The sequence below is a fragment of the Danio rerio genome, chromosome 17, assembly GCF_052040795.2.
Source record: "Danio rerio strain M-AB ecotype USA chromosome 17, GRCz13ab, whole genome shotgun sequence".
Lineage (NCBI taxonomy): Eukaryota > Metazoa > Chordata > Actinopteri > Cypriniformes > Danionidae > Danio > Danio rerio.
Window position 1 is genome coordinate 39,700,539 of NC_141037.1, and position 23,867 is coordinate 39,724,405.

General features: G+C 34.7%; 1 protein-coding gene across 6 annotated transcripts in view; it reads left to right on the forward strand.

The window, feature by feature from the left end:
• slc25a21 (solute carrier family 25 member 21) overlaps positions 1-23,867 on the forward strand; it is a 203,191-nt gene that overhangs the window by 9,470 nt on the left and 169,854 nt on the right.

Genomic DNA, 23,867 nt, shown 5'->3' on the forward strand with positions numbered 1-23,867 from the left:
AATGAAATTAGGTAAATAATTATGTGGGTGGGGGTTGTTGGCCAGATTTTGGTTTGCACCTATAAACTGAGATTTTTAGTTTGTTTTATAAATGTTTAACAAAAACTGTAAATGCATCACAGGGACACATACTATAAACATATCTGTCCCTGAAATAAAAACACAGTGAATAAAAAGTATTTTCCCCTAAAATTTCAAAATGAACTAATGGTGGATTTCTGTGAGTTATTCTGTGAATTTGGTTCTGAGATGGTTTTCTTTATAAAGAGCACTTCACAAATGTACAAACTCTGTCATTGTCCTTGTCCTTAGCCCAATAGCTGGCAGCTTTAATAGCTTTGTCTCCATGTTTCCGTCAGTGCTGTCATATTTGCATTAAATTGAACATAAAATGCGTGCAACACACCTTTAAGGCTATAACTCAAAGCAAAGTCATTTGATGAAGAAGAAGCTGACCGTGATCAATGATGGGTTCTATCATTAATTTGTAGGATTTTCTAAGAAAGGCAAGCTTAAAGGTCAGGCCCAGTCACATTGTTTATAAGTGAAAATGCAAGCTTCTGGTAGAATGTTCCCAAAATGAATCTTGATTGTTATGTTTTAGGTTAATTATCCAGTATTGTAGTCTGAAAAAAATCTGCTTTGCCACTTTTGCCTTTATATGGAAAATAATTAATGATATATATAGTTTTTTCATAAAAAAAAAGTGGCATTTTGTAAATAAACTGTAAGTAAAAGTTTGACTTGGACATTTTGGTGCTCTGTGTGCTTTTTTAGATTGTCGTTAGTAGGAACATGAAATTCAAATTGACCTTGTTTACTCGTTTGCTAGTAAGGTAACATAAATTAGATTTTTAATATTTCATTAAATAACAACTAAAGTCACTGAAACAACTTTCATTTGGTGTCATGTTTGAACTAATTAGTAGTAAAACAAAAAGCTACATTAACATTGCTTGTGATTAATTCAAATATGATTCTTTCTAAAATCTTGCCGTTGGTTAATACAATAATTAAATAACTCATTCATTCATTTTCTTTTCGGCTTAGTCCCATTATTAATCTAGGGTCGCCACCGTGGAATGAACCCCCAACTTATCCAGCATATGTTTTACACAGTGGATGCTCTTCAAGCTGCAACCCATCTCTGGGAAACATCCATCCACATCCATTCACACATATACACTACAGACAATTTAGCCTACCCAGTTCACCTGTACCGCATGTCTTTGGACTGTCGGGGAAACCGGAGCACCCAGGGGAAACCCACTCAAACGCAGGGAGAAAATGCAAACTCCACACAGAAACGCAGTCGAGGCTCGAACTTGCCACCTTCTTGCTGTGAGGTGACAGCACTACCTACTGTGCCACTGCGTCGCCTAATTGAATATCTGTGAAGTATAATAATGTTTATAGTCTGCCAATCATAAAATGTCAACTTTTATTAATACAGTTAATGGGATATAGCAGAGACCTTTGACCTTTAAGTCAACCAGTCCCATGGGCTTCCATTTAGTTGTCATCCCATACAAAATTTTCACATTTAACATCTGATTTGTTTAATAAAGGTGATCTTCATTGCCTGGCTGAGATACGATATAAAGTGAGTTTCAGACTAAGCACTGTATTCAATTATCTATTTTTGCGCCATTTCTTTAAAATTTGGAATTTAATTTTACCCCAGTATTTTCAATGGAATTTCTGCGCTAGCCTGTTTGAACAGTCTATTGTCTCTTTTTTTACGCTTTAAAAACCAAATGAATGCTCAAGTCTGTGTTACTTAATGTATTGTAATTACATTACACCATCGATGCTGTAAAAGGAACCGTATAAAATTGAAAATAGTCACATAAATCTTTCACCGGAGGTTCATCATTGGTTAAGAAACACTAGTTGTGCATACAGCTCATACCCAGTAGATAAAAGAATGTCAGTTTCATTACTATATACTACAAATATTGCAATACTATGCATTTTCATGATAATTATTTTAACTTCTACACAGTCTTTTAAAAAGAAGAGTAAAAAAAGCAACAGGTGGTCTGACAAACCTGTAAATACTAAATCAGTGAGTCTAAAAAGAGTCTAAGATGTCAGAGATTTCTATTGTACAGAACTATATATTTCAAAATGTAGTCATATTGGCCAAACACGCTGTATTACATACAGTACCATAATACCGCACATGGCAGCAATAACGTAGCTGGAAAGGAAACCAGCTAACAAGCTATGCTTAATTGAGCACTTAGTCTAAGTAGTCAAGGGCCATAGTTTGAATGACCCTGTAGGAAAATGAAACTACACGGTAGATGATACACTCTGTGTGCATGTACTGTATTTGCGTGTAAGCATTCGCTTTTTCTTGGACTGCTGTCCAGTTGGCTGTTGTCCGATGTTGTAATTAGCGCAGAATACTGATATGTCTTTTGGCTGGAGAAGGGCTTTTGATGGAGTGATCACAGCATTGCATTGATCATAAAGTCTTGTATATGGACATATTCCCATAAGGGCTGTCTAAAAATATCCTTCTGAGGAACTTTCTTTTATAGCTCTGTAAATTTGTAATTGTTTCTCAATCCACCATGCTGTAATTTGCTATGACTTAACTGCGGTGGAGGACTTGTGTTTTGCTCTGTTTGAGAAACAAATCATTGTCCCGTTTCAGCTTTATATTGTCTGGAAACTTTGGGGGAATCTTTGCCCAGAGTTACAGTTCTGCCGTCAGCCGACTTTCTCATTTGAAGAAGAAGCAAACAGAGGAGTCACAGACGAACTGATGAATCAAAGTCAACAAGTAATGTACTTCTCTTTAAACTGAATCTAATTTGAGAATCTAAATTGTAGTCAATTTAAAACCAAGCCATTCGTTTTTCAGTAGAAATGCATGGATTTTAAATAAACATAATAAGTAGCGTCAAATGCAGCTGAAAAATGCTATGAGGACAGATTTCATTTGTGTGTGCATATGTATACATACTGTACTGTGAATGAATGATAATTTAATGCATTAAACATAATAGCAGCAATGTACTATAGTGTCCATTAATTAAAACATATTTTACATTAATGTAAAATTAACAATACATTTGTTATAGTAAATTTATTATATTATTATTATTATTTTTCTTCTTCTTTTTCTTCTTCTTCTTCGTATTATTATTATTGATCATCATCATCATCGTTAATAAAGCTGTTTGTTGTTAGCATTTCTTAGGGATCTTAAACTCAAATTGGCAGGGGGCTCTATCAGTGACTGACAATTCTTAGGAGGGCCGTTTAAATATTCAAGCACACAAAAAAAGTGGAAACCTGATGTAATTAAAAGCTCCTTCTTGTTCCTTGTTGTACATATTGAAGGGGTAATTTAAATTGCTATGAAAATATGATAATAATAATTAGGTTTGTTAATCAATTGCTGCTCAACCAAAAGTTTAACAGATAGCATAAGACAGCAGAAAAGTGTTTGGGTAACTTTGTTGACTTTACTGGCAATTGTTCTTCTCAATATCATTCTTTTTTTGTAAAACTACAACAAAGAGGGTAAAAGTGTGTTTATATTCACACTTACATTAACATGAATACAGCCAGCAGTAAAATTTTTAATAATGAACATTTTTTTATACAAATCTTAACATGCATATTAGGAAAATCAATCAATGAGATCATTTGAATTGAATATTAGCAAAAGAATCAAATATATACCATCATCATAACGTGTAAGCCATGATGAAGTGTTTGTACAACAAAATACAGGCAGTATAAAACTGATTATAATCAAATGACCCTTGAATATTTACAAAAATAGAGCTTTGATAAAAATAGAGCACTTACGGACATATATTTCAATGTTTAAATCAGCCCCAGAAATAATCTGCATGTGCGTACCGCACGCTGAGAGAAACGAAAGTAACCCGAATAAATAGTACAGTACTTGAAATGTCCAGTAGCTGAGGGTTAAAACCACAAGTGGCTATATGTGACTGCACAATGATAGTGATTCATGATTGTTGATGTCAGCTGTGGGCCGGAGGGAGGAGGCGGTCACCTGGCATAGCTTAATTGAATAATATTTACTTATATATTATCAGAGTTGGCGAGGCAGTGGCGCAGTAGGTAGTGCTGTCGCCTCACAGCAAGAAGGTCGTTGGGTCGCTGGTTCGAACCTTGGCTCAGTTGACGTTTCTGTGTGGAGTTTGCATGTTTTCCCTGCCTTCGTGTGGGTTTCCTCCGGGTGCTCCGGTTTCCCCCGCAGTCCAAAGACATGCGGTACAGGTGAATTGGATAGGCTAAATTGTCCGTAGTGTATGAGTGTGTGTGTGAATGTGTGTGCGGATGTTTCCCAGAGATAGGTTGCGGCTGGAAGGGCATCTGCTGCGTAAAAACTTGCTGGATAAGTTGGCGGTTCATTCCTCTGCGGCGACGCTGGATTAATAAAGGGACTAAGCCCTCAAGAAAATGAATAAATGAATTATTAGAGTCAAAATGTGTATTTTGTACACCTTTTGATTTTAAAATTAACATGAACTAAGATCAATAAATGCAGTTGAAGTTTGAAGTATGTTGTTAATGTTACATACATTTCAAATAGGTTTTCCAATGTTAACTTTTTCCAGCACAGAAGATGATATGAGTTGTTGCTTGGCCATCATATCAACATATTAGAATGAGTTATGTATCTTGTAACACATTTACAGCTTTACTTTCTATTAAATGTTTTGACTTTTTATAGAATTGCATTTTGAATTATAAAGACTATTTCACAGAATTAATTAATGTTATAGTATTAACAATTTCTATTGTATTCTTATAAAATAGACACAAGATACTTTCTTATCTCTTTATTGAGACTTATTGAAATTCTCACTGCACTGTGAAACCCGACAGTCAACTTTATCAAATGAAATTAGTGTAGTTAACTTAAAATTGAATGAAAGTTAATTTCACTCATTTGAAAAAAGTCTTGAACTCAGTGTTGATGAGTTAATTAAATACCTCATTACTTTAACTTAAATAGAGTAAGCTCACAGTACTCGTATAGATTAGTTTTTTTAACTTAAATGGTTTGTAGTAATTGGTTTCCTCAAACGGTTTGAGTTGCCTTAACTTATTAGGTTTACAGTACACAGTTGGTTTGAGTTCTCTTCATTTATTGGGTTTTACTGTGCTCAAATAGCTTCATTTACTCAAATGGATTAAGCTCAGAGTACTCATTAGTATTAGTTTTTGAACTTAAAGGGTTTGTTGCAATTGGTTTCCTCAAATGATTTGAGTCATATTAACTTTTTGGGTTTTACAGTGTGGGAAAACCCTGGAGTTGGGGTTAGTACAAGGCTTTTGACTTTTAAATTGTAATTAATGTCAATAGAGTTATCATATATGGTTCTTAATGGTTAAAAATAGTAATTAATCCTTACACACAATATTAAATCAGCTACAGAAATGACAATGTAATTAAAGTGTCCATAAATGTTGAAATATTTGGGCAGCCACTTTAAAATTTGAAAGCCTGTGGACAGTTCACTTAAAAATGACAATTTACTCACTATTTACTCTTCCTCAAGTAGATTCCATACCTTAATAAAACTATTTATTCTGCTGAAAACAAACGAAGATATTTTGAGGAATGCTGAAAATCTGCAAGCATTGATTTCCATAGTAGGAAAGACAAATATGGAAGCCAACGGTTACAGTTCTTGGAGCTTTTCTAGAGAGTCAGAGGCTCTTTATCTGGGTTAACCGGCTCAAGATGAGTTGTGCACGAGCAAGAGTTGAAATCATAATGTGATTTGCTGTGCTTGGGAGCCCATTTGAGTCTTTTTTTGGGAGCGATTCCTGCCCGGTCGCCCACTTGTATGCTTGGCGAAGGAGACCTTAATTAGAGAAGCTCAAATTTATAGACACTTTTGATTAAGGCCGATCTTGAGTTATAAAAAGATGACATTGCCTAGGAGGGGGACATTGGCAAGGGCAGCCGCTCAATTTGATAATGAGAACCAAAGCTTAGGAGAAGGGCTTGTTTTGAATTTGTTTACACGTTTATTATCCTTTCAAAAGGAGCGCTTCATCCAATAAAATCAAGACAGACACAGATGTCACAATCAAGAGGCAATAAGGAGGGATGGGAGGAGAAATGAAGCGGTTTCCATTATTATGTTTGAAATAAGGGCAATTATACAATGGAATAAAGATATAAAAAATGATGTTGGGTCATGGAAAAGTGCCCTGGTTTTACGTCTTGAATTCTTGTTTGCTCATGCTACCCCAAGCCGCATGGGTGGGTGTCCGTAGGAAAGTGGGAGTGGATTATTGCACAATTTGTATGCTGATTGGTTTATAAATTATCTTTCAATGATTGACAGGATCACAAACCAGTAGAGGATTTGGCTGCAGAAGTCTTTTAAGACTGATCATTAAAAATAAATACTAGGGTTGCAGAATATATCGTAAAATTATTGTTATAAATATGTGGATGCTGATTGGTTTATAAATTAGTTTTCAATGATTGACAGGATCACAAACTAATGGAGGATTTGGCTACAGAAGGCTTTTAAGACTGAATCATTAAATATAAATGGTTGCAGAATGTCTCATTATTGTCTCAAATTATTGTTATGAAAATATTAGTATATGCAATGTTCATATCGCAGACGTGAGATAAATTAATTTATTCATTGGCTCTTTATCTTAATTTGATCATTCACATGGGGCCTTACTATCTTTATCCCCACCTGCCCAGTAGTTGCTGTTCTGCTATTGGCCAGACTCTGGTGCAGCCCAAAGGTGAACCTAGAGCTGAAAATAAATAGTCAAGACCAGAAAGGAAACTGACATCAGCCAGTCAGAGTCAGATTATCTGCAGAGGTTTTCACTTGTTGTTAGTGTTGTTAGCGTTTTAAAGACTAAAAGTTTGCACTTTGACAGTTTTTTAGTGTAAATTAAAATGCATTAGATCTGAAAAATGTCTTTTATTTGTATATTTTAATATTACATAAGTCAATAATTTAAATACATAGTTAATAAAATGGCATTTTTTAGGGTAGTGTTGTTATATTGTAAGTAATATTGTGAGTAATAGTGTTGTTATCCCAGCACTCAACAACAACATTGCATAATTTCCAGGTATCGTGCAGACCTGATTAAAATTTATTACAATTTCGTTAATGTCAACAAAGTTATCATACATAGTTCTTAATGGTTAAAAATAGTAATTAAACCTTACACACAATATTAAAATAGGCTACAGAAATGACAATGTAATTAAAGTGTCCATAAATGTTGGAATATTTTGGCAGCCACTTTTAAATTTATTTTAAAGGGAAAGTTCACTTAAAAATGACTGTTTACTCACTATTTACTCTTCCTCAAGTAATTACAAACCTTAATGAAACTCTTTATTCTGCTGAACACAAAAGAAGATATTTTGAAGAATGCTGGAATTTAATCATTGATTTCCATAATAGGAAAGACAAGTACCATGGAGGTCACCTATTATAGTTCTTGTAGCTTTTCTAGAGAGTCAGAGGCTCTTTGTCTGGGTTAATATGCAATGTTGTTGCTGAGTACTGCGGTAACAATATTTCTTACAATATAACAATATAATTTGAGTTACTTTTCAATCCTTAAAAAAATAAAGATGCATCTTAGATGAATGACATTTTGGTTACAGTTTTTTAGTCAGCTTCTAAATCTTAATAATCACTGCACTCTTTTGATTTGATTCCCTCTTTTTATGTCATCATCATGGAGCTGTTTGTCTTCTATGTTGCTTGTAGTAGCCACACCCCATGATAGGTGGCAGTAGAGAGCTATTTTGATGTTTCACCTCTTTGCTTTCCTCTTATGGCAAGCCATTTTACCCTTTAAAATCTTTATATGCCAGTAGCTTTAAAAAAAGAAATACTTGTTCATCAGACTCTATTTGTTGTTTATTAGATACTAGTAGATACTAGCAATATTACCAGGCTTATAGCATTCTAATGTCATTTTGAGTAAGTACTAGTAACCAATAAATGTGGACTAGTCTCTAATTAATGTGAACCTTTGAATAAGTTCTGTAATAAGTAAATATTATATATTTAATATGTTTCAGTATATATTAAGCACTAATATTTAATAATAGTTGACAGTATTTAAAATAAATACTAGTACAATAGTATACAAAAAAGTATGTTCTAGTCACAATTGGGATACATACTAGTCGAAGCTTAGTTGCTGTAATCTCTATGACAAATCCCTGTATAAAGTCAATGACCAATTTTTTAAATGTTATCATTTCAAGAGAATAGTAACTATCCAATGTGTGCTAGTGTCTAATCAATAAGCATGTGTAAGTGTATCTAGTAAATAATAACTATCTATTAAATAAGTTCCAGTATCTTTTAAGAAGGTAAATAAACACTAATAGCCAATGAATAGGTACTAATATATTTTTGTATTTAAAAATCAGTAACCAGGGGTGAGGCTATTAATTTTGGACCCTATGAAAGAATATTTGATGTTGGGGCCCCTGCAAATACTGTTAATTTTGCGTGGGCCCTAGAATTGTCTTAACTTACCCCCACTTAGCAGTGCCTCTGCTTCAACTAACTTCAAAATAGTTATTACATTTTATGGATTAAATGTTAAAATGGCTTGCCATATTCTTTCTGTCAGCCTTTATAAATCTTTCACCAAGTGATGGCCTTCAGTGTGGAGCTTCTAAAGCTGAAAATTGAAAGCTTTTTATAGTAATAGAGAAGGCTTATGCCATTATAATTATGTGTATGCTTTAAAAAATAAACGTTCCTAGAGTATATTTTCTCAGAGATCTCATGCAGGAACTTTTTTTTGTTTTGTTTCTCGAACCTTTTCATGTACAGTTCTTAAAAGAACCACTTATTTTTCTATTGAAAATAATATTTTAAAAATTCTGATGAACTTTTTTTTTTTAATAAAAATATTTTTTGTTGAATGTAAGTTTTTAAGCATTATAAAGGTTCTTCATGAACCAGTAATGCCAATAAAAAACTTTATTTTTACGAGCATATGAGAATCAAGTGACAGCTCCAAACGCTGTTTGCTATATACAGTGCTCAGCATATATAAGTACACCCGCCACAAATCTCATTTAAATTATTATATAATATTATATTTGTGCATATACATTAGATTAGTCAGTACTGAAGCCAAATATGGAACTAATCTAACAAAATAACTTTAAAATTAGTAGCCCAAATTCATATGGTACAGACAAATATTACACACACACACACACACACACACTTCATAGTTGAAGTCAGAATTATTAGCCCCCCCTAAATTATTAGCCCCCTATTTATTTTTTCCCCAATTTCTGTTTAACAAATAAAAGATTTTTTTTCAACACATTTCTAAACGTAATAGTTTTGATAACTCATTTCAACTTTGCCATGATGACAGTAAATAATATTTGACTAGATATTTTTCAAGACACTTCTCTACAGCTTAAAGTGACATTTAAAGGCTTAACTGGGTTAATTAGGTAAACTTGGCAGGTTAGGGTAGTTAGGTTATTGTATAATAATGGTTTGTTCTGTAGACTATTGAAAAAAAATAGCTTAAAGGGGCTAATAATTTTGACCTTAAAATGAATGTAAAAAAAATTAAAACTGCTTTTATTCTAGCCAAAATAAATCAAATAAAACTTTCTCCAGAAGAAAAAGTATTATCAGACATACTGTGAAAATTCCATTGCTCTATTAAACATCATTTGGGAAATATTTAAAAAAGAAAAACGATCATTTAAAATTAACCCATATTCGCTAAGAAATGGAGAAAAATATTCATTTTCAAAATGGGGTGTACTCATTTATGCTGAGCTCTGTATGTACTCTGTAAAATTTTTTTGCTGCTTTAATTTTTAGTTGAATCAAATGAACTTTTCTTGTCATCTCAACTTACATCAACTTAGAAAGAAGTTGAAGCAACATAAAAATATTTGTTGGCTTGACTTTTTGTCATTACATTTTCTACAGTGTATACAAATCTATGCAGATCTTATATAATGAGGTCCTCTTATAAATGTTCCCATCACCTCATAAATATTAATTCCTGTTTTCTCTTGCTTTGAGCCTCATCAGAAATAACTAGAACATCCCTCAGGATTTTATATGACGTGATCAAACCGCACTAATTTCATTTCCCACAAGAGCGATGGCTACTAGCCAGTGGCTTTGCTAACAGTTCAAAAATGCTGCAATCTGTCATTTGCCCATTGCAGTCTTGCGCTCGGCCAACACCACGGCAGGTGGTTCTGCTCATCCTGACCACAGTCCAGCCATGTTCTACTCCAGGCACTGAAGTCCTGAGAACATGCCTGTATACATCAAGAGTGCTATAGATGTTTGGCGGTGAAATAAGTGAGATGAGAAGACATCTTTATCCTCGGCTACAGATTGAGACGTGCATGCAGGAATCAGTGGTGCCGAGAGAAGAAGACCACACATTCTGAGGGATCCTCTGGGCTCTCTGCTCGTTTTGAACTTTAGTATGGTGGAAAGGTTAAGCTATCAGTCTGCCGGTGGTGGCAGCGCCTCTGATGAGAGATGACAGATGCTTTCTCCAGATACAGCTGTTTTCCGCTAGGACACACCGGCTTCTTTGTTGTCCTCATAGATGAGACTAGTGGGTTGGGATGTAGGATCATGGATGCATGTATGAAAGAACAAAGCACAAAATCTTATGGGCTTTGTGTGTGTGTGTTCTGTGTGTTTATGGATGTTGTGGGTAAATATGGTGGTCTTAGTATTAGATATACAGTATTTGGTCCTATCACAGTTAAATATGTAATTCATATCAGAAAATATGGTGTGTACTAATTTTAAATCACATATATACACTCACTGGCTACTTTATTAGGTATACCTGTCCAACTGCTTGTTAACGCAAATATCTAATCAGCCAATCACATAGCAGCAACTCAAGGCAACTCAAATAATCACTTGTTACAACCGAGATATGCAGAAGAGCATCTCTAAATGCACAACGTGTCAAAGCTTGAGGCAGATGGACTACAGCAGCAAAAGACCAAACCTGGTGTTACTCCTGTCAGCTAAGAAAAGGAAACTGAGGCTACAATTCGCACAGGCTCACCAAAATTGGACAATAGAAGATTGCAAAAACGTTGCCTGGTCTGATGAATCTTGATTTCTGCTGCAATATTCGAATGGTAGGGACAGAATTAGTTGTCAACAACATTTTCTTGGCACACTTTGGGCCCATTAGTACCAATTAAGGATCGAGTATTGTTGCTGACCATGTCCATCTCTTTATGACAACAGTGTTCCCATCTTCTGATGGCTACTTCCAGCAGGACAACGCACCATGTCATAAAGTGTGAATCATCTCAGACTGGTTTCTTGAACATGACAGTGAGTTCACTTTACTTAAATGGCCTCCACAGTCACCAGATCCCAATCCAATAGAGCACCTTTGAGATGTGGTGGAACTGGAGATTCGCATCATGGATATGCAGCTAACAAATCTGCAGCAACTGTGTGATGCCATCTTGTCAATAGGGACCAAAATCTCTGAGAAATATTTCTAGTACCTTGTTGAATCTATGCCATGAAGGATTAAGGCAGTTCTGAAGGCAAAAGGGGATCCAACATGGTACTAGTAAGGTATACCTAATAAAGTAGCCAGTGAGTGTATATATTTGTTTACATGGAAGGATTAAAATTTATTTTGATAAACAGGGAATATTTTTGAAATACTGAAATAATCTCTATATATATTTTAACAAATTATCAATTGTTGGGTTTACAAATATAAGATATATATCTTTTTATTGATTTTCTTGTTTGCAAATAATGCAGATAATTATCAAATATAGAGCATTAACATGAAAGCAGAACAATACAAAATTCAACACATAATTGTTGATCTGTCATAAATCAATTAGATTTTTAAGAAACTCATTGACCTAAATTTCAAATGTTTTTATAATAATAAATATGAATTTATAGAAATGTACTTTGCAGAAAGCAAGTTATATTATATTATATTATATTATATTATATTATATTATATTATATTATATTATATTATATTATATTATTTTATATTATATTATATTATATTATATTATTTTATATTATATTATATTATATTATATTATTTTATATTATATTATATTATTTTATATTATATTATATTATATTATTTTATATTATATTATATTATATTATATTATATTATTTTATATTATATTATATTATATTATATTATATTATATTATATTATTTTATATTATATTATATTATATTATATTATATTATATTATATTATATTATATTATATTATATTATATTATATTAATTATTCATTCATTCATTCATTCATTCATTCATTTTCTTGTCGACTTAGCCCCTTTATTAATGCAAACTCCACACAGAAACGCCAACTGAGCCGAGGAACGAACGAGGATCGACCTTCTTGCTGTGAGGCAACAGCACTACCTACTGCGCCACTGCGTCGCCTATATCATATTATATTATATAATATTATATTATTCATTTAATATAGTATTATATTAATATATAATATTGTAATTACATTTGCTAGGCTCCAATGTTTGGCTCTAAAATTTAACAAAAAGATAAACATTTTAAATTGAAAATACTGTTTTTACATCAAGAAAATTTTGATGGCTTATTTAATTATGTTATCAAGTGAAATATAAATAAACACATCCTTTATTATGAATTTGAAAGGCTTTCTTTTGAAAAGCAAAAACAAATATTTTTAAGAAATCTTTTATTGCGGCTGCTAATACCATATTGAATATGAAGACCATGAAGTGGTTTGTATGTCATTCTGTGGTTGTGTGTCGGTAATCTGTGGTGTAGGAAACTTTGTGTTTGTGTTCTGTATTTGTGATGTTTGGGAGGGCAAAAATAAATTTCCACATATGTGGACAATAAAGATTTCTAATAAAAGTGTAAAAAAAAAAAAATAATAATCCCCAACCCACAAATCTTATGATCTTGATAGATCTTTTTATTTTTTCTAGGAAAAGTAATGAAAAGTAGCGTCCTTAAACCTACAAACATACTTTCAGAAATAAATATACATGTCTGCTCACAAAAGGACACAAGAATGTCCAAATAGATTATCTTCCTAATTTATAAATAAACTAAACTAATAGATTTAGAAGTAGTTTTTCTTCATTCCACTTAATTGCCCTCTGAGTAGCATGCATTTTGTGCAGTGCAATGCTGATAATCTGACAGCTCAGCAGGTGTGTGTTAGCATGAGTGCAGAAGCGGCGCTGATGAGATGGGAGATATATCTCCTCTGCAAGCACTTGTTCTTTCCCAGGAGTCCCACCGCCGCCCATGTAGAAAGGAATCTAGTATGGCTCTGGTGTCAGGCTCTGTCATGCATGGCCAGGCTCTGGGGTGCTTTTGAAAATGGCCCTTTCCGCCTCAGTCGGCTAAATAGATGGAGCCCAAGGGGCGCTTTTTCCTCAGCCACCAATTTATCAGCTCATATCCAGAGCGATACGGCCTGTCGTTGCCTGCGTTTCCCCCTGTTTGTCCCTCTCAATGTTTATAAATGGCAGTGAGTGAATGGTATAGAGGAAATGTCTCGCTGTGATTATGTGCAGGTCGCCGTGTTTTTTCTTCTTTTTTTGTGGGTCTGTTTGTGTTTTGATTGCTTAGGGAAATGTTTTGTTTGGTAATTTTTCTCCAGCCCCGCCCACTCTCAGATTTAATTACCTTTACGATGTGTACGTACCTAAAAGAGACCTACACATTACACTGTTACTGCTCAACAATAACGATGAAAAACATGTAACGTAATCCACTGTAACATTATGGCTTTTGATTTTGCTCTGAAATAGCCGGACAGAGGGCTACAATAATTGCCCCGGGTGCAATTAGGTAGAATGGTTGCGGGAGCGGCAAAGTCATTTTCTAAGCCAAACATCCTGGTGCTAGGCTGCAGGACCGGGCCAGCTTAAAGGAAGCTGTTTGTGGGGAAGTGGATCATGGTTTGTTTTTTCTTTCTCTGAGAGTTCTACCAGATGAGCAGCACCTGAATTTCAGAGGCTGCTTCTCTACTTTTTTTTTCCTGTATCGTCATGTGACCAAAACAGAAAATAGTAGCCAAACTTTGTCTAATTTTAGCCTGAATCTTCCAAATTACAATATCAGATTAAAATAACACTTTCTGGTTCTAAAATATGATTTAGCCAGCCACTTTTGAAGCCAGGGCTGCTCTTTATGGGAAAAAAAAAAATCAAAATCAAGTCAAAGTCAGCTTCATTGTCAATTTAACCACATGTACAGGACATACAGAGAATCGCAATTGCATTACTTTCAGACCCTATTGGTGCCTAACATAAAATATCAATACAAAAAGTACAATTTTTAAGAAAGAATTTACATTAAATACAATTAAACATATAATTTAATCTAAAAATATAAGTAAAAACTAAACATTTGTAAAGAATACAATTACACTTAAGCGCATATGGGCAAATAATCATCATCATTATTTGGGTCAAAATCATAATCATGATTATTTAAACTGATTATCAGTGGTACAAAATGTTTTGATATGTAATGTTTTGATTATAATACAGTTTTCCTCGGTGAATAAGGTTGCCATTACACCTATACATTTCAAAAATCATGACATTTACAAAATTCTCAAAACCAAAGCAGAGTGGCACAAAGTAATAGAAAAACCAACGACTCCAACAAACTCCAAAATAATTATAGAAATAAAAAAAGTACAAATTAATCATAAGGCTTGGTGGCTCAGTGGTTAACCATGTGGCCTTACAGCAAGAAGGTTGTTGACTCAAGTTTGCATGTCTTCCTCCACAGTCCAAAAACATGTGCCATGGGTGAATTTGATTATTTGTGTGTGTGTGTGTGTGTGTGTGTGTGTGTGTGTGTGTGTGTGTGTGTGTGTGTGTGTGTGTGTGTGTGTGTGTGTGTGTGTGTGTGTGTGTGTGTGTGTGTGTGTGTGTGTGTGAGAGTGTATGGGTGTTTTTCAGTACCAGGTTATGTCTGGAAGGGCATACGCTGTATAAAATATATGCTGGAATAGTTGGCGGTTCATTCTGCTGTGGCGACCCCTGATAAATAAGGGACTAAGCCGAAGTAGAATGAATGTATAAACAGATGAATCAAACTATACTTTAATCACAGTCTTCACTGTAAGAATTAAATAAATAAAATAAATTAAATATGATTTGTATTTTTATTAAAGCTACAAAAGTCCTTCAGTCAAGGGCAGTGTGTGATTTAAACTTTTGATAAACAATGAAAAGCACAGTCAGCAGCAGAAATATAGCACACTGTCACTTTAAGAGCCGCATGGATCCGCTTTAAGGTGAAATACACCTTTTCTGTTTTCTTTTTTTAATAATGTTTTTTCAGAATGAGTTGTATACACAGCAATGAGCAGAACATAGACAGTATACAGTATTTTTAAGGAAAAAATTTCTAAAAAAACAAATAAAAAAAACAGTGTGGTCTATTTCAAAACAACATTACAATATCATGATGTGCACAGTTAAGGATAAATAGACTTATAACCAATGCCAAGATAGGTCAAAGCAATTTTCCACAGCTTCTGAAATGATTTTCATTTTAATATATGTCCAATCTTTTCCATAGTTATAGTTTCTTTAATTAGATTATCCAGTCCTTGACAAGAGGGGGTTCTGTCCCAACCCATTTATTCATAATTAATTTCCTCCCCAGCATTAATTTCCTTCCAGCATCTGGTTTAAAGACATCTGAATGTTCAGGCAGAACACCTATGGACAGTTTGTCACAAACATCTTTCCAAAAATCAGCAATCAAAGGACATTCCCAAAGACAATGAAAGAGCGTGCCGATACTATTATTGCATTGAGGTGAAACAGTGTTATTTATTTAACTATACTTATTTGCCGATTTATAAGCTCTATGTACAATATTAAATTGAATTTCTTTAAATCTGCCACAGACTGAACTATTCAAGGGTAGTCTGATAATATCCCACACTTTTTCATCAATGTCACATTTTAAGCTCTTACTCTGCAATCAAATCAGATTGTCTGCTTTATACTGGTTTATCAAGGAGTAAACTTTGGAAATAAAGAGCTTAAATATGCTCCAAATATGCCTTTTCATTCTAAACTCTTTATGTTCATTTATTCCATAACAAACGAGGGTTTTTCAAAAGCGTCGCGTTTAGGCACATTTTTGTCATGTACTACTGTACTTACTGTATTTAACCTATAGTCAAGCCCTAAGCTAAAAGACTTTACGTGTGTGTTTTGCTCTCTTTTGAGGTTGAGTGCATGCACAGAACAACACAAGTTCACTTTCTGTTTTGTTAACATGAATGAATCAAGGGGCGACACGGTGGCTCATTGGTTAGCACTGTCGCCTCACAGCAAGAAGGTCGCTGGTTCGAGTCCCAGCTGGGTCAGTTGGCATTTCTGTGTGGAGTTTGCATGTTGTCTCCATGTTGTCATGGGTTTCCTCCGGGTGTTTCCCCCACAGTCCAAAGACATGCCATAGGTGAATTGAATACGCCAAATTGGCTGTAGTGTATGTGTGTAAATGAGGGTGTATCGATGTTACAAACCCCTGATGTTAGTCTAGGGTTGTGGGGTTTGACATTTATTTAAATAAAATATATTTATATAAACAGTGAATGAGTGGAAAGACAACCAAAGTAATGCCAAAATATGTGTGCTTTTATTTACAATCCCAAAGTGAACAACAACAACGAATTAATCAAAAATAAAGAAAAAGTAAGTAAAATATACTAAGAATATACTATTTACAATATGTACAACACTTATGTATGTATATGTATTTTCACTTTATTTTATTTACCTGAACACTAATCCACAGGAAAATGAATGAATGAATAAATGAATCAAATACGCTTCTATAAATCGAGCATACCTAATAATTAATCATTTAATCATGCAATGATGTTGGGTAAAGTTTTTTTCATAATCGATGGAGACCAAAGTTGAAATTGAAATTCAATTAAGTGCACAGTCCCATTGAAAGATTTTCTACACAGTGATCTTTTTTTTAATATAATTTGGGAAATTTTGAAGTCCTGTATTGCTTAAAGACCTGCTTTAAGATATGAGGTTGGTAAATGATGCTTTTTGATGCTAGTTCAAATTATTTCAACTTTTTACAAATTATTAACTCTCAAACATTTATTTAGCAGTGGAATGGTGAAATGTTCTTCATTAATCAGAGAATTGTGACAAGCTAATTACATGAAAGGAACTCAGCATCGTGAAATGAAAATTTCTCTATATTTTAATTGTGATTGGTAGTGCTCTTTGCAAGACTGCACTGTTAACACTTAAACTGTTAAGTAGGCAGTATTTTATCTTTGTCTTTTGTCTCAGTTTCAGTTTTTTTTCTTCTTTTATTGGCTTAAGTTTAAACGTTTGCAATGTTATGCTTACTGCCTGACACCTAGGCCTTTAGCTTTTTTTGTCAATGGTCTGAGTGCAGATATTTGAGATAACATCATAATTGTGCAGCTTCCGTTGAGTTTAAAGTTTTAAAAGAAAATTTAAGTGCATAAACAATTACAATTAAAGGATTGTTGTGTAAAAACAGAAGCAATGAAATGAAAATTTTAATATTTACTGTTAATGTTTATGTCATGCCAAAAATTCTTAGTCCTTACGTTTCACAAACAGTGAATGACAGTGATGGAGAGTAGATATGGGATAAAAACTGTTTTTAAGGTATACCACGGTTTGGAAAAGTCAAGATTTTAAAACCACCATAATTTTCTGCTATACCATTCCTAAGGTATGTGTACGATTTTTATTTACGCTGTCTTCTCAAGCAGAAAAATAAATATATAAAAATGTAAAGAAATCTGTGTTTTTGAAGCAAATGAAGACTGCAGAAGTCAATTATTTATTTGAATTATATTTTGTCGTCAAAGGGGGAAAAATTATTTATTTTTTACCCAGACATTTAAAGGAATATATTTTAGATATTTACCGTGATATTTTTATTTAAGGTTATCATACAGTCAGAAACTTATACAGGCCCATGCCTAATGGAGACAGAAAGAAGAAAGTATAGTATCAAGTATAATCATTAATCACATTTTATGACAATAATTCATTGATACTAATTATATTATTTCATTTTCATAAGATGATAAAATGAGATGAGAATTAGAAAAACATTCATAATCAAGACCGCTGAAAAAGTGCACAAGCACTGTACTCTGTACACAAACGCACACTTGTGACAGCATGAAATGTTTTCTATATTAAGGCATCAAGTTTCTAAATCATTTTTATTTAGACATAGGATAATTAATTACATAAGCTTTAGAATTCGATACATCTATACATATTTTTTATAGTAGTAAATCTTCTGCAGTGAAGTTGCTAATTGCTTGATTATAATGATACTGAATAATTATTAAAATGAAAATATGATTAATGCACTAAATAATGACACTGACGATCTCATCAAAACAGTAAAGAATGCTGTGCTAGGTGCAGTTTAACATGGTGGACGATCATGAACCAGTCAGACAGAAAGCAGAAGTTTTTGTGAGGAAATTTGTGCTGTCCCAACCCCCATACGCACACCTGATATAAAGCGGGCCAGCTTTAGCAGTCCGAATAAGTCTATGCTTTATAAACCAGAAGCTGAGTATTTCATAAGTGATATCCATCATCACAAAGGGCAGAGCTGAAAGACCTGTCTTTAAAAATAAAAATTAAAAAAGTGGTGTGGTAAAAATGAGAGCGTAATGAGCATTTTGCATGTGGGTGAATCAAACGTCATACTGTCTGAGGCACTGAGCTGCCTAACTGGAAGACACAGTCCATTTATTAGTCATGCTAGAGAACTATATTATTTTCCTTAAATTCAATATTGCACTAATCTTTAAAAGACTAGAAGAACGTGAAAAATGACAAGGAACATAACTGACCTCACAAATGAATGAAGATTAGTTTTAGCCCCAGCCCAGGAATCACTAATGAGCAAAACAGCAAACGACTTTATTCTGGTGTTGTCAGAATTAACTTGTTTTGAAAAACCCTCCTCATTCACCTTGGTGAGGAAACTCGGGTTTTCATAAAACGGCCATTTTTTCCTACTTAGAGTGCTGTTTAATGTGCTATACAGGCACTTTAAAAAGGACATGAAAAATGAACGGCACTCTGTCATTTTGTTTGGTTCTTTTGCATTTTTGTTTAGTTTTCTTACGTTTGGAGGAGGAGCAATAGCATATTTGTCACTCTTGAGTTAGCCCAGTCTCTTTTGGCTGAGACGAGTGAGGTTTGCCATCGCTCCCCTAAAAACAACAAGGCACTCCTGCCAAGCTTCCTAGTTAATTAGCAAAACATTTCACACGCTGCATAACATCAAAAAGGAAATGGAAATGTGACAAATTTGGAGAACTTGGCAGGGTGTAAGAGTCCAGCTTGAATTTTCCCAAGCACCCCTGTTACCTGGTTTAATTTAACAGGTTCTGTGCTGTTTGGTTATTTGCAATATTGGATGAAATTTGTTTCCATCTGAAGAAATTATTTGATTTACAACTCTTTTCCAAACTGACCATGGATGAATCAAAGTCATGTGTGAAATTTAATATTAATGCGGGCCATATACTGCCTGACAAAAGTCCTGTAGTCGACCCCAATTATAAGAGCAACAAATAATAACTTGACTTCTAGATGATCATTTGGAAAGGTGGCAGAAGGTAGTTTTTTTTTAGATGAATCATCTTTTGAACTGCATTGCAATCATCACAAATACTGTGAAGAATAGTTGGAACCCGCATGGATTTAGGATTCTCAAAGAAATCAGTCAAGTTTGGTGAAGGAAAAGTCATGGTTTGGGGATAGATTCAGTATGGAGGCGTGCCAGAGATCTGAGAGTGGATGGCAACATCAACAGCCTGAGGTATCAAGACATTTGTGCTGCCCATTACATTAGAAACCACAGGAGAAGGCAAATTCTTCAGCAGGATAGCGCTCCTTCTTATACTTCAGCCTTCACATTAAAGTTCCTGAAAGCAAAGAAGGTCAAGGTTCTCCAGGATTGGAAAGCCCAGTGACCAAACATGAACATTATTAAGCTTGTTTGGGGTAAGATAAAGGAGGAGGCATTGAAGGTGAATCCAAAGAATCTTGATGAACTTTGGGAGTGCTGCAAGAACACTTTCTTTGCCATTTCAGATGACTTTATTAATAAGTTATTTGAGTCATTGCAGAGAAGTAAGGATGCAGTCCTCCAAGCTCACGGGAGTCATACACAATATTAATTCTGCACTCCACCATGACTTTATATTCAGTACTGCACATTATTTCTGTTAAAAAGCCAGACCTTACTGGCCTAATTAAATTGTTTAAAATCAAGGTATAATCATTTATTATTTTGGCAAAATAAGTGTAATCTAAAGGCCTTTGCCTTTTATATAAGCTACTTCTAATACTAAATGATCAACTAGAAGTCAAGTTATTATTTGTTGTTTGTAAAACATGGATAGGTGACAAAGCTTTTGTCAGGCTGTGAAGAGTTAAATGTTGTGGTGAAATTTTAAATTTATTTAGTTTTAGCTTTTTAGATTAAGGCATAGATCAGATTATGTTTATGTTAAATAATTCTCGCTAAAAACTCATTCAGACTCTTTAAGTGGTGATTAGTGTGTTTTAATTACAGTAGGTAGTGGGGCTGTATGATATTGGAAAAATCCAACATTGTGATAGTTTGCAATAAATGTTGCAATATATAAACAATTTCGCCCAATGACTTAAACTGCTGTTTAGAAATAATTTATTCTTTTAGATTGATTGGACTAATTCTGTAGGGAAGTGAATCATTTATAAAAATGAAAAAAAAAAAAGACTAATTACAACCAAAGATAACAGTGAAATAAAAAGTGTATTATGGTTTTTGGGGAAACAAAAAGGATTCTGGTGCAGAATTTAAATAATCAAATGTAAAATAACACTGCTAAAGTGAAATTATTCTTTATTAAAGTTACAAATGGTAAAATTTCTTGTGCCTGATCACTTAAAAACCTTAAAAACGCATGCAAATGAAAAACTCACTGCATTTTGGTTAAACTGCATTAACTACAAAATTCTCATGCGTCCTAAATGGTTTCTCTTGGTTAAATATAATCATAACTGAACATTGCAGGTCCTGCAAAGTAACTAGTACAGATGTTCACATTGTGATATCAATGCTAAAACTATATATATATATATATATATATATATATATATATATATTGTGCAGCCTACTATGTAGAGCATCAGTACATTCAAATTATGCTAATGTCTGTATTTGCAACAACACTTGTTTTAATACTCGCCTCCAATAAGTGCCTTGCTTCTTTCCAAAAAAACTAACAAGAACTGTCCTATAAATTACGAAAGTTAAAAAAAAGCAATACTGATCCCTCTATTTCATGCCTGACTTTTATAGGTTGGTAGGCGTCCACATCCATGTAATGATGACTGCCAAATGTTACGAGGAAAAAAAATAGCATTGCTTTATTTCCCAGAACTCTAAGCATTTTCAAAAAATGGCAACCAGAGAATTCTGCAGCTTGAAATGAAAGCTCAGTCTTTTAAAAAGCATGACATACATCCGTCACACCTGTCTTACCCTGATTATCTTTATTCCACACCATCCCTCCTCCAAAAGACTCTTCAGTCCCCACCCAGCTCCCTAAAAGTCTGGGCAAACTGTCACCGCATCAGCCGCAAGAGTCTGGGGAGTTGAACTTGACTGGAACATATGTCTTCAATTTTAATAGCCCTTCATTCCCCCAGATGGCCTGGAGGGGGGAAGGTTGCCTGAGAAGCTGCGTTTCATGTAAGAATAATTTGTGTTAAGTAGCTGGGCGATCTGTTTGTTACGCTAGAGCTGACAGTTTGTTTATGTTTCTTGAGGAGTATGATGGATGGGGCAGGAGTTGATGCTAATTAGGCTAAATTGTTGCTAAGAATGCAGTGGGCCTGAGCCACACTGCATAGGCCAGCTCCCATTGTTCCTGTCTCTTCGCACTCGAGGCGTAATTGAATGGAGCTTGCAGCCATTTATCATTGTAGCAAGAGGCAGGAACAGGAAGTCAGAGTCTGAGGGACTGAGGACAGGGAGGGCTGGGGGACGGACTGGCTGGGCATGAATGTCACTGATGTTATAGCTCTGTTGATTGACACACTTGAAGGGTCTGTTAAAAAAACAACTAATGAACTACCTCATTGCCTACTGTGTATGGCAGCACCCTAACAGAGATGGGAATACATAAGTTGGCTGTTTGGAATGTTCAATGCTCCGTGTGGACAGTGTGCTTGCAATTGTAATTTTCTAAAGATTTGGATTTACATTATCACTTAGTTTGTTGCAGTGCATTCCAGTTTTACTTTCTATTTGAAAGATAAAATAGTCAGTGGTTTCTATAAGCTCTTTATTATTTCACTAAATAGCTGAAATATACTAAATAGTGTAACAGACATTGTAAAATGAGTATTTTGATGGTGAATTTCTTCATGGAGCAGCAAAGATCTGCTTTGCTCTCCTGAGAGTAAATGGGGGGATACAGTGTTTTGCTCATTGGGAACTCAGTCCTAGCTATTGAGTTTGAAAGAAAGTGCAGTTCATTCACTCAGTCTAGGGTGCACTCGCACTATGCTATCTGATGCATGCCCAGGCACATTTCCTGGTTCGTTTGAGAAGTGTGAGTGCTCCAAATGGGGCCCATGCATGGTTCAGTTGGCCAGCCCTGGCCTAGTTGGAAGAGGTGTGCCAGAGCGCAGTTTGGTTGGGCTTTGGTGTGAGTAGTGTGTAGTGCTTGTAGTGTGAGTGCAAAGCAAGCCTGAGCCCAAAACTGAAGATGTGACTTTACTGTTAAGGGACTGTTTCATATGGATTACTTAATCATTCTTGCTTTTCAATGAATGCAAACTGTCGTAGTATTTTAAAGCTGTACCTTTAGCAAACCTACTACTAACACGTGCAGTACGCACAAGGAACTTCATGAACAATTATGAGCGTCAAAAGTTGTGGATATGTCCGGCAAAATATTTGACTTTGTGCCGCTGCATCCCAAATGACTAAAACTATATAACTAAAGAAATCTTCCCTTTGCTGAGCAAAAGTGCTTCTCTTCCTATTAAACTCAACGGTCGCATCATCGATGACGTAAGCGTGCTCAGGTTTGGGAGGCAAAATGCAGTTTGAGTGCAGGCTGTCATGGGAGAAGGGAGGGTGGACAATTGCACTTTGGCACAGTTCAAGGCAACTTTACCTAGTGTGAGTACACCCTTAATCTCCTGCTAGTATTGAAAATCAAAACAGTGTCCTTTGCCTTACAAGTCAATACTCTAAACATTAGGACACAATTGTCCCCCCTAAATTAAATTTAATATGGGATGTAAATTAATTAGGAGCAGTCGGCAAAAAGAAATTGTTGCAACAACTTCAAAGCCAAATTAATTTGCTCCCCATTCCTTTCCCCTGTTCTTCTTCCTGTACCTTCATATGTCATGGTCCCTGATTTCACCCATACATTGCCAGTGGCACCTTCTCAATGTTCACCTTAATTTGTTTTCTCCCCTTTCCCCCTTACATTTATTTTCCTAGGTCTGCCCTTTTTCCTGAAGCAGGAAAGTGAGGAAATGACTTTTTCAAATCTGTAGACCTGTGGACCACAGCCCAGCAGGCCAAGACCCCCAATCACCCACCACATCCACACGTGTCCCTGACAGCCACACTAATGACCTTCCCTAAGATTGTTGCACTTCTCACTGTATGGGTGTTGTAGGGTCACTTTCTTACGGTAACGTAAAGCTAAACAAAGATGCATGA